The following is an 11882-nucleotide window of genomic DNA, read 5'->3' as shown; positions in this document are numbered from 1 at the left end:
AACCTGGTGTTGTGTGACTTCTTACATTTGTCCACCCCAGTCCAACACCGGCATCTCCACATCATAAAATAACTAGAAACAGCTTGGCTGAGACTCTTACAGTTCTGCTTTCAGAATTCTTTACTTTTTTATTAAAAATTGTTTTCCCCCCACTTCTGGGTCCTTCCCCTATTCCAGCACATTGCTCCAGCAGCCTGTGTCAAGGCTTCTATCAAAATCGTTTTGTATCTGAATGCCTAACATAATGGCCCGTGTTAGGGAATATATATATATATTCCCTAGTGTGGTCCACTGAAATTAATTACCTGATCTAACAGCCCGGGTGCTGTAGCTGTTCAAGGGATCCATGCGCCTGGGCAAGAATGAGTCAGCCTCGCCCGACAGCACGAAGTCAATAGTTGCAATAATTTCTCAACCTCCAATTCTTGCCTCTTGCGCATCCCCGATTTTCATCGCTCCACTATTGGCGGCCGTGCCTTCAGCCTGCCTAGGCCCTAAGCTCTTGAATTCCCTCCCTAAACCTCTCCGCCTCTCTCACCTCCTTTAAGATGCTCTTTAAAATCTACCTCTTTTGACCAAGCTTTTAGTCACCTGTCCTAGTATCTCCTTATGTGGCCCAGTGTCAGATTGTGTTTGATAACGCTCCTGTGAAGTGCCTTGGGACGTTTTACTACATTAAAGGCGCTATATAAATACAAGTTGTTGTAGTTGTTCTTGGCCTATCACCCATGAGGCAGTGGGAGCACCAGGGCCAGAATTTTGGACACCAGCAGACACTGGCTGGCTGGCTGCCCGCTCAGCGTCCGGGAGGACTTTCTGGTATGAGGGAAAGGTGTGCCAGGCACTCGGCAGGAGTGGTACATGGCAGGAAGTAACCTAGTATGGGATGCCAGGATATATTTTTAAAATCGGTGCTTGACTTTCCCTACAGTAACCATCCCAAATGGGCACTAGACAGCTGGAGTGTTGGCTCAAGTGTGCCAGTCGCATTATCGGACAACTGATAAATCTGAACATTTTTGGGCGGGCCTTCCATATAGGACAGGACAACTGTAATCCATCTGACCGATGTGCAAGGTCCCAGCGGCATTCGGACTGACCACCGGCATAGTGGGCACACGGGGCTCCTTGGGTACATTGCCAAACAGTTGTCATGGGCGCCAGTCAGCAGTTTGTCAGCATCTAAGAATTGTGTGCGTGTGGCCCACACTGACTTGCTCCACCTGGCCCATCGTATTCCCTGAGCTCAGCACGGGGTTCTTTGCAGGTATACATTTATGCATCGGCTCCCTCTTGCAGCCCAACTTGGTTGTCAGGGCCACTGTTTTCAGTGCAATTTGATGAATTACATAGAATTTACAGCACAGGAACAGGCCATTCAGCCCAACTGGTCTGTGCCGGTGTTTATGCTCCACACGAACCTCCTCCCATCCTACTTCATCTCACCCTATCAGCATATCCTTCTATTCCTTTCTCTCTCATGTGTTTATCTAGCTTCCCCTTTAAATGCATCTGTACTATTCACCTCAACCACTCCCTGTGGCAGCGAGTTCCACGTTCAAACCGCTCTCTGGGTAAAGAGGTATCTCCTGAATTCCTTATTGGGTTTACCTTATCGTGTGTGCAGTCGGTCTTTCAAAATGGACTCGGAAGATAATTTAGATGTATAATGCTCGAAACAATTTGTTAGGAAAAAGAATCAGCATTCATTCCCTACTTGATTGTCATTTAATTTCCTCGGGCAGAAATTGACTATTTGGCCCTCACGTCAATGCCAGTGTTTTTCTCCATATAAACCATCTCGTTTAATTCCTTTTTCTATTGCTTTTCTATCCTTTCTATAATGCAGTGTCTAAAACTGTACGCAATGCTCCAACTACAGACTAAGGTCTTGAACAAGCTTGGCACTACCTCCTAGCTTTTGAATTCTATGCGTCTAGATATAAAAGCAAGGATTCTATTTGCCTTTTATGGGCCTTATACTTGTTTAATGATCTGTGTATCTGCACATCTAGTTTCCTTTGCTACTCTACTCTACTCTAATTAAGAACTTACTTTTTAGGGTGTATTTCCTTCCTCTAGTCTTACTACTCAATTTTTACATTGAACGTGTCCATCATTCCTCGGTAGTCTTCAGGGGAGGAATAGGTAGGTTGTTCCTTGTCTACTGTGTTATGTCATAGAGTCATAACAGCACAGGAGGCCATTCAGCCCATCGAGTCCGTGCCGGCTCTCTGTAGAGCAATCCAGTCAGTCCCATTCCCCCGCTCTATCCCAGTAGCCCTGCAAATTTATTTCCCTCAAGTGCCTATCCAGTCTCCCCTTCAAAACATTGAGTGTCTCCGCTTCCACCACTTCCGTCGGCAGCGAGTTCCAGGTCCTCACCACTCGCTGCGTAAAAAAGTTTTTCTTCACATCCCCCCGTAACTCTTGCCCAAAACCTTAAATTGGTGTCCCTCTAGTCCTTGTACCATCAACTAATGTATCTGGCTCTAACAGAATGTGTTGGACACCCTGACAGTACGTATCTCTTGAGTCTCTGATAGCAGGTGCCCGGAGGCGGGGGGAGGTGTCCCTGACAGTATGTTACTAAGTCTATGACAGAGAGTGCTGAATTCCCTGACAGTACGCTTCTCTGAGTCCCTGACAGTGTGTGACCAAGTCCCTAAGCAGCATGTGCCTGAATCCCTGGCAGCGCGTGCCCGGCCCCTGGCAGTCTGTGCCCAGTTCTCCGATGACAGGTGTACATTCGCCTGACTCCCGGTCGTTATGTGCCCGAGGCACTGCCCAGCTACAAAAGGCTGGGCTCCCTCCTCACTAGTGTGGCCTCAGTATTCAGAATTGCGAGTGAGAGAGAATTCAGATTTCTAAACCCCCTGAATCGAAAGTCTATTTTAAATGTTCATCATTCCTGGAAATAAGTCAATGTAGATTTTAGCGATAATATGCGAGAGTCAGCATTGTGGGGATAGGAGGTGGATGAGTATGTTGGAAAAACCTATAAACCAGTTCATGGTCTCATTCCCACATAGGAACAATCTTCAATAGGACTTCATTCCAGCAGGCTCTTGGCTGACTTAACGTTAACTCTGCCTGTTAATTGGTTCATTGCCCAGGTCATATCACCCTACACCACTCAGCATTATCTGGAGCCTGAATACTAAATGGGGTCTGACAGTAAGACTCATAAATTATGAAAATCAACTGCTATAATTAACTGCAAATCAAACATCAGCTGTCACAGATTTACAGTGCAGGAATACCTTAACTGATTGCTTGGGAGACCTAATGAAGTGAAACAAGTCGAAAACAGCCAAATATCAGTCTTCAGTGCAACGTCACACTCCCAAAAATGACACAGCCCAGCTCACGAGGGGACTTTTAACTTGAATTTTATTTCTCCCTGGGATTTGCTGCAGTTCTGAAACAGTTGTCACGGTAAATCGCGGCAGTTTCTGGTTTGTTTTGCTAACCCTTTAGGCACCGAAACATCGTTTGCTCGAAAAAAAATGTTCTCTCTCATTTTCTCCCACCTCTTCTTCACCATTGGCAGGCCGTGCTTTCAGTTGCCTAGGCCCTGAGCTCTGGAATTCTCTTCCTAAACCTCTCTTGCATCTCTACCTCTCTCTCCTCCTTTAAGATGCTCTTTACCTTCTGATCACCTGTCCAAATATCTCCTCATGTAGCACAGTGTCAAATGTTTGCCTGATGACGCTCCTGTGAAGCGTCTTGGGACATTTTACTATGTCAACGGCGCTATATAAATGCAAGTTGTTGTTGCATGTGTTGACCCCTTGCTGGGGGTATGGTTTCTGTCGCTGGTCAGCTCGCACACACGTGGGCGTTATTCAAATGGGAACCTCAAAAGCGAGCGTCGGCGGGCTAATTGACCACGGGGAAGAGGGGGGGTCAAAGCCAAGCACGGTCCTGTCATCTTCGAACAACCTAACATGTGCACTTGTTGCACAGCTCACTCAACAGTGATCAGGAGCAGCAGCTCTGGCTGAGTTTCCTCTCCCTTTGCTGCTTGTGGGAGCCTGCTGTGCGTAGATTGGCTGCCGCGCTTCCTACGTTACAACGGTGACTGCGCTTCATTGGCTGTGAAGCGCTTTGGGACGTCATGAGCTTGCGAAAAGCTCGATATACATGTGAGTTCTTCCTTTCTTTCCCTATCTTAGAGGCACCGCAGTTGATTGTAGTGGCCCCCCTACTGCCGCTTTGACCGAGATCAAATAACGCAGTATAAGCTGGTCACTGAAGCGACATGAAACATCTTCTTAACTTTTGAAATTGACACATTCTCACATCAGTAGAAATCAATTTTCTGAAAACTGTTGGAAGAAAGGTAGTCCTGAAGGTCTCAGGGCTGATTCCTGCTCTCTGCTGAGTCTTATCCAGGGCATGTACCAGGGTGATGCAATTAGCCTTGGTGCCTGTGGACTGCAGAGAGGAAAATCCCTTGATCCCTATTTCGTGACCCCCCCCTTTACTACAAGTGAGAATCGAAGCTGTCAGCCGTGGCTCAGTGGGCAGCACTCTCGCTCCTTAGTCAGAAGGTCTGTGGGTTCAAGTCCCACGCCAGGGACTTGAGCACCAAATCTAAGCGGACACTCCAGTGCAGTGCCGAGGGAGTGCTGCACTGTCAGAGGTGCCGACTTTCAGATGAGATGTTAAACTGAGACCCCGTCTGCTCTCTCAGGTGGATGTAAAAAATCCCATAGCACTATTTCGAAGAAGAGCAGGGGAGTTTTTCCTGGTGTCCTAGTCAATATTTATCCCTCAACCAACATCACTAAAACAGATTATCTGGTCATTTAGCTCACTGCTGCTTGCTGTGAGCAAATTGGCTGAAGCATTTCCTACATTACAACAGTGATGACACTTCAAAAGTATTTCATTGGCTGTAAAGCGCTTTGGAAGCTTCTGAGGTCGAGAAAGGCTAAATTTATGTCCGGCATCAGGTAAGGACAGGATCAGGCTGGCTTGTCTGTTATGCCCTCCGTGGTGGAATAGTCTGCTGAGAATCGTACTCTAGGCTCACAACTGCAGAGTTGTATCTTCAGCAAGGTGCTGTCATGCTGCCAGCGCCCGTGGAAGATACAGCTCCTCGAGGAGCCGACGAGATGGGGGAAGAGAGTCACTGACCAAAACAGTAATTGGTGGACATAAAAGATCCCATGACACTCCAGCTTTTGTTCCAGGGACAGGGGCCCCAAGTTCCGTGCCTTACCAGACATTTCACTGTGTTTCGGAAGGCTACTCACAATGGCACATTTGACAGCATTGCAAATGTTTGTACTGCACCAAATGCAGTATAAGTCTGGACTGTAAACCTATGCCCAAAATGTGGCACTGCTGAGTCAGGTTTTAAGAACCTAGTGTGATGGAAAATCGACCAGCACCTCTTCACCTGTGGGCTCCTGGGAACGCACTGACAGACAGTGTTGTTTTGATTTTGATGCAGAAACACTACTGCGGGCCTCGAAGGGTTAAGGGTCTGACAGCAAGAAGGACAACTCGCGTGCTCGGTTACACACTTGTAACATGGAATTGAAAAATCTTTAAAACTAACAGTCAAATCGATGACAGCGTTGAGCATTTCCCCTTGTTAGAGCTGCCTGTGTTTCCATGTCCTGAAGCTTTGTGAAGTGGGTGTCAGGAGGGTGGGTGGGGGGTGGCAGCGGGGGAGGGCATCATAGTTCACAGAAACTCTCTTGAGGCTGTGCAAAATATCTCCAGGAAATACGTCTGGTCCCCCGACTCCGAGGAAAACAATCTAATTTGTAAGAACGGGCCGCCACCTCCTCCCTGTAGTGAGCAGATCATCTAGTGCAATCGGAGCTGACTTCAGCCTTTGGGCACTATCGTATTTAAAGAGCCTTGCACCCCGTTTAATCACAAAACTGCGTCAGCTTTGCTTTCGGATCAAAACAGCCTTGTGCCTGCTGATTCCAAAACTCACCACAAGGAGTCCCCTGGCACCGCCCACCCCCCCGGTCTCGGTTCTCCCCGCCCCGCCGCTCGATCGCGGTAGAAACTCCTCCCCGAATGCGATGGAACCCCTGGCCTCCCGATCTCTGATTATGGCTGTGATCCCCCCCCCCGGATCGCCTTCAGACCCCTCCTCCCACTAACAGCCAGCTGCCAAATTCCCGCTCCTGCTCCCACCCTCCGGCCAGGTAGTGGATCTGGCCGGGTTGGGGGGCGGGTCTCCGGGAACTTTTATGTAAATGAGGTCCAGCCATTAAGATCAGCTGGGCCGCCACGCCCCGGAATCTCCGCCGCCCGCATTGGGGCTCACACGCACCGATCCCGCCCCCCTCCTCTAAAATCAGGGCCACAGTGTCTGTACTATAGGTGGTTTAAGAGTGAGCAGAGATCACTGCCACCTCCCCAGTAGGCTTCGACCCAGCCTCAGCACTTCGGTTACCTTTTTACATCCCCGTGTCAATGGGTTTTTCCTCACTGAAGATATTTGAAGTTTATTTAAAAGGTTATTTTAAAAACAATCACTGTGCCTGCTTGAGGATTGTGTGCGCTCATATCAGAGCGCCTGCACATATGTTGCAAGTTATCCTGTGGTGCCAATCCTGGGCTGGTTCAGAGCATTTATGCAAATAGCTTGGCAGATTATTATCTGAACGGCAATAGATTGGGAGAAGGGGAAGTGCAACGAGACCTGGGTGTCCTTGTGCACCAGTCGCTGAAAGTAAGCATGCAGGTGCAGCAGGCGGTTAAGAAGGCAAATGGTATGTTGGCCTTCATAGCGAGAGGATTCGAATACAGGAGCAAGGATGTCTTGTTGCAGTTGTACAGGGCCTTGGTGAGACCACACCTTGAGTATTGTGTGCAGTTTTGGTCGCCTTATCTGAGGAAGGATGTTTTTGCCATGGAGGGAGTGCAGCGAAGATTCACCAGGCTGATACCTGGGATGGCAGGAATGACGTATGAGGAGAGATTGGGTCGACTGGGCTTGTACTCGCTGGAGTTTAGAAGAATGAGAGGGGATCTCATTGAAACTTATAAACTTCTAACAGGACTAGACAGACTTGATGCAGGAAGGATGTTCCCGATGGCGGGGGAGTGCAGAACCAGGGGTCACAGTCTAAGGATAAGGGGTAAGCCATTTAGGACAGAGATGATGAGGAATTTCTTCACCCAGAGAGTGGTGAGCCTGTGGAATTCTCTACCACAGAAGGCAGTTGAGGCCAATTCATTAAATATATTCAAGAAGGAGTCAGATATATTTCTTAAGGCTAAAGGGATCAAGGGATATGGGGAGAAGGCAGGGACAGGGGACTGAATTTGGATGATCAGCCATGATCTCACTGAATGGCGGAGCAGGCTCGAGGGGCCGAATGGCCTACTCCTGCTCCTATCGTCTATGTTTCTATGAAACACAACTTCAGTTAAAAGCCTCCACCCTTAATGATTATTTTGTTTCTTGTCAGGGACTGAAAACAGCGTTACCGCACCGAGCCCAGATTCACTGATTATTCACTCTTGGGATGTGGGTGCCGCTGGCAAGGCCGCATTTATTGCCCATCCCTCGTTGCCTTCTTCTTGAACTGCTGCAATTATTCTTTGTAGTGATTTGGTACAAGCGAGTGGCTCGCTCGGCCACTTCACAGAGCAGTTAAGAGTCAACCACATGGGTGCGGGACTGGATTCACATATAAGGATGTGAGGATGGCAGATTTCCTCCCCTAAAGGACATTAGTGAACCAGTTAGGTTTTTACAACAATATGACAGTTTCACGGTCACTTTTACTGGTTCCAATTTGTTTTTAGCTCCGGATTGTTTTAAACTGAATTCAAATTCTCAAACTGCCATGATGGGATTCTGAACTCACGTTCTCTGGATTACTAGTCCAGTAACATAGCCCTTATGCTATGATATCCAATAGTATGTTATGGTTAACTGACAGATTTTGGGGAGTTCCAGTGTCAAAGCTGAACACAACTTTCCTAATTTCAATACGATAGCAAAATACTGCGGATGCTGGAAATCCGAAATAGCAACAGAAAACGCTGGAAAAACTCAGCAGGCCAGGGCAGCATCCGTGGAGAGAGAAACAGAGTTAACGTTTCAGGTCGATGAAAGGTTCTGACGAAAGGTCTTCGACCTGAAACGTTAACTCTGTTTCTCTCTCCACGGATGCTACCCTGGCCTGCTGAGTTTTTCCAGCGTTTTCTGTTGTCATTTCCTAATTTCAACACCCTTTCAACCGCCTCGCCCACGCCGACCATTCTTCATGTATCAGCTGGAGGACATGCAGACTCACCAACTGTACATGACGTCCGAGTCAGACCCTGTGCACATCCAACGTCCAAGCAGCACACATTTCAACAGAGGTCACTGGATAGCAATCGGGAAGAGAAACCTGCCTCAAATGACCCTTTCCCGAGGCCGGAGCTGGGCTAGATCTTGACTTTGTGCGATAGTGTAAAATGGGTGATCGCGAATCATCATCCGTCTTATATCACTGTAAATTACATCGTTGTCTTCAACGGAATTAAAAATCAGGAGAGATGTAAGACGGGCTGCCGACTCACTATCGCCCGTTTTACACTGTCGGACAACGTGAAGATCTGACCCACGAGTCAAATTGTAGCACTGACAACGCTACCCTGGCTGGAACCAGAGAACTCAGTGGGAACCAGGAAGCAAACCTGGAAACTTCCAGCTACCATATCTCACACTATATTTACCCGCTGGGTCTCTAGTTTCCAATTATTTTCAATGTGTTTCCAACCAATCTCAAATTGGTAACACCCTTCCATTTATTTATTTCTCTCACGGAATCTCACTTACGCCAATGGCCAGTATAGTAAGTGAGGTCGCAGATCTCATTTTAAAAACATCTCACAGTGGCAGCAGACTAAATCCAGATTTATTTCAAAAACCATGCTAAATGCAATCAACCGTCCAATTCCTGAAGATACCGCTCAAGAGGCAGCCAGGAGCTGACCTCCTCAGTGGTTCTGATGTTTTGACTGACTTGCTGGTAGATTAAGATCAAAACAAAAGGAGCTGAAGTTAGATGGTGTTGTCCAAGTCCTCCCACATTCCCATGTTGAAGCTATTTCCCATTTATGTCACCTCTTGGTACAGTATGGGCGTGGGTGGGAAGCAGCCATCAGAATCAGACTCAGCCACAGCAGTCGAGGTCAGCCTTGGTGTCAGCCGTGGCTCAGTAGTACTGGAAACTCTCTTTTAACTGGCAAAATTCAGGAGTAGGTTCAGGTAAGTTTTTACTATATATTAGTGGCTGTGTAACTGGGGTTCCTGGATCTGTGGCCGTGCAACAGGGACTCCTGGATCTGTGGCCATGTAACCGAGACTCCTGCACAAGTGCCGTGTAACCGGGGCTCCTGCACCTGTGGCCGTGTACGTGGCTCTCGTACCTTGGTAAGTATACCTCTCTGTAATCCGGACTTTTTGATCAACCGGCACCACGCCGGTCCCGGATAAAAAAGAGTTTCCTGTAGCACCTTCACCTCTGAGTCCAGGATGGTTGTGTGTTCAAGTCCCACTCCAGGGACCTGTGCATATAATCTAGGCTTGTACTTCAGTGCACTGTTGAAGGAGTGCCAACACTCCCACTGCAGTACTGAGGGAGGGCTGCACAATAAGAGGTGCCATCTTTCGGATGAGACATTAAACCCAGCCCATCTACTCTATCAAGTGTGATGAAATATTCCATTCATCACTGCCTGTGACTGTGGTTGGTTTCAGTTTCATTTCCCTTACCTCAGTTCCGTTTCCTCACCATTGTATTGTACTATGTGTAGGGCTCCGCCCATACCTGGCCCCTATGTAAGCTGGCCCAGCCTGCAGCACATCCAGTACGGCAGACCTCTGGATGGAAGATACCTCTCTCCTGTGTGTTACCTTCTAAGTCAATAAAAGCCTTGTTTTGTTTCGCTAACATTGAGTCTCGGATTTATTGAGGCACATCATCAAGTGGACATGAAAGATCCCATGGCACTATTTTGAAGAAGAGCAGGGGAGTTCTCCTCGGTGTCCTGGCCAATATTTATCCTGCAAGCAACATCACTAAAAACAGATTATCTGGTCATTATCACATTGCTGTTTGTGGGAGCTTGCTGTGCGCAGATTGGCTGTCGTGTTTCCTACAGTGACTCCACTTCTAAAAGTACTTCATTGCGCTTTGGGACATCCTGAGGTTGTGATAGGCACTTTGTAAAATGCAAGTCTTTTTTTCTTCTTTCTTTGATGGCAAAGATCACCGCATTGTCCCCACCTTGCTGGTGCACTCAAAGCAAGATAACAGCCCTTAGCAGATGTTAGCAATGAGTGGGAGGGCAACAACAAGCACATCTTTTTCTGGTCTTTTTACTTATTTAATAAAGAACAGACTTGATTGAATTCATAATGTGTTTTTGACTTGTTTTATATGGTTTAAGTATTTGGAAGTCTTCGGAGACCAGAATTAGTAAACCGTCAGTTAATATTAGTGTGAAACTCTTTAGTTTCAAGGGATTTAAATTTTATGGTTTTAGGAACACTGACACGCTAATTGCATTTTAATTCTCTTGTCTTCAAGCTGAAAGGTGCATTATTAATGGCTGACATTTCATTTCACTGGAATTTCATCTTAATGTGTTTCTTCCACCCCCCCCCCCGCCGCCATCATTTCCCCCCCTCTTCTCATAAAGGAAGTGAACGCTTTGCATGAAAGGCTATGCTTTAAGCTTAAAGCAGAGTATAACCTGGGATTTGGATAAGAAACTGGTGTAAGGGTGGGAAGCATCAGATACTTGCTACACTGCTTTAATACTGCTTGAGACCCACGTTAATGACACAGGGCCCCCAAAGCCTGTTTGTTAGCACTAGCTAAGACTGTCTGATAGGAAGGCCTATTTTTAAGCCTCTTGTTCTTGAAGTAGCTGCTAGGAGGTACACAAGATATTCCCTCCATCTCTCCCTGTATGGGGGATGGGGGGTGGCGGGGGGAGGCGGTCAGGCAGAGGGTCTATCTCCCTGACTATATGGCCAAGAAAATTAAGAATATAAACAGATATTAGAATGGTTCCAGAGATGAGGGAATACAGTTACGTGGATAGACTGGAGAAGCTGGGGTTGTTCTCCTTAGAGCAGAGAAAGCTAAGAGGAGATTTGATAGAGGTGTTTAAAATCATGAACGGTTTAGATAGTAAATAAAGAGAAAGTGTTTCCAAAGGCTGAAGGGTTGATAACCAGAGGGCACAGATTTAAGGTGATTGAACAAGAGACGCCATGAGGAAAAACTTTTTTACGCAACGACCAGTTAGGATTTGGAATGTACTGCCTGTTAGGGTGGTGGATACAGATTCAATAGTAGCCTTCAAAAGGGAATTGGATAAATATTTGAAGGAGAAAAAAATTGCAGGGATATGGGGAAAGAGCAGAGGAGTGGGACGAAAAAGATTGCTCTCCGAAAGAGCCGGTGCAGACTCGATGGGCCGAATGGCCTCCTTCTGTGCTGTACTATTCTATGATTCTTCGGCAAGTTTGATTACAATGGGTGACACCAATTAAAGGAGCTGACACTGGCACCGACTCAATGGGCCGAATGGCCTCCTTCTGTGATTCCAGGAGATCGGAAATTTGTGCAAGGACAGGTGTGAGTCTGCCAACCTCCACAAAACGCTGCAGCGTCGGTGCAGTGCACCACTGTGCCAACCTGTGCAACAGATAGTTTACACAACACTTCGACTGAAAGCAAACCATAATCCCGCTGACTTTCTGCCTGATCTGTGCTTTAATGTGAGCTTTCAGTTTCCACAGAGCGGCCCCTGAGTGTGCAGCTGGTTAGAGTCGACTTTCATGTGGAACCCTACAGATAAATGAGATGCTATTTGATGCAATATTGAAC

General features: G+C 47.2%; 1 protein-coding gene across 11 annotated transcripts in view; it reads right to left on the bottom strand.

Annotated features, from left to right (window-relative positions):
* tenm3 (teneurin transmembrane protein 3) overlaps nucleotides 1–11882 on the bottom strand; it is a 2019778-nt gene that overhangs the window by 571525 nt on the left and 1436371 nt on the right. The gene's annotated exons all lie outside the window — the stretch shown is intronic.

This window comes from Somniosus microcephalus, chromosome 1 (assembly GCF_052327205.1).
Source record: "Somniosus microcephalus isolate GS21.2 chromosome 1, FLI_Smic_1.0, whole genome shotgun sequence".
Classification (NCBI taxonomy): Eukaryota; Metazoa; Chordata; class Chondrichthyes; order Squaliformes; family Somniosidae; genus Somniosus; species Somniosus microcephalus.
The sequence above is the reverse complement of the archived record's forward strand: the minus strand, read 5'-3'. Positions and strand labels throughout refer to the sequence as shown.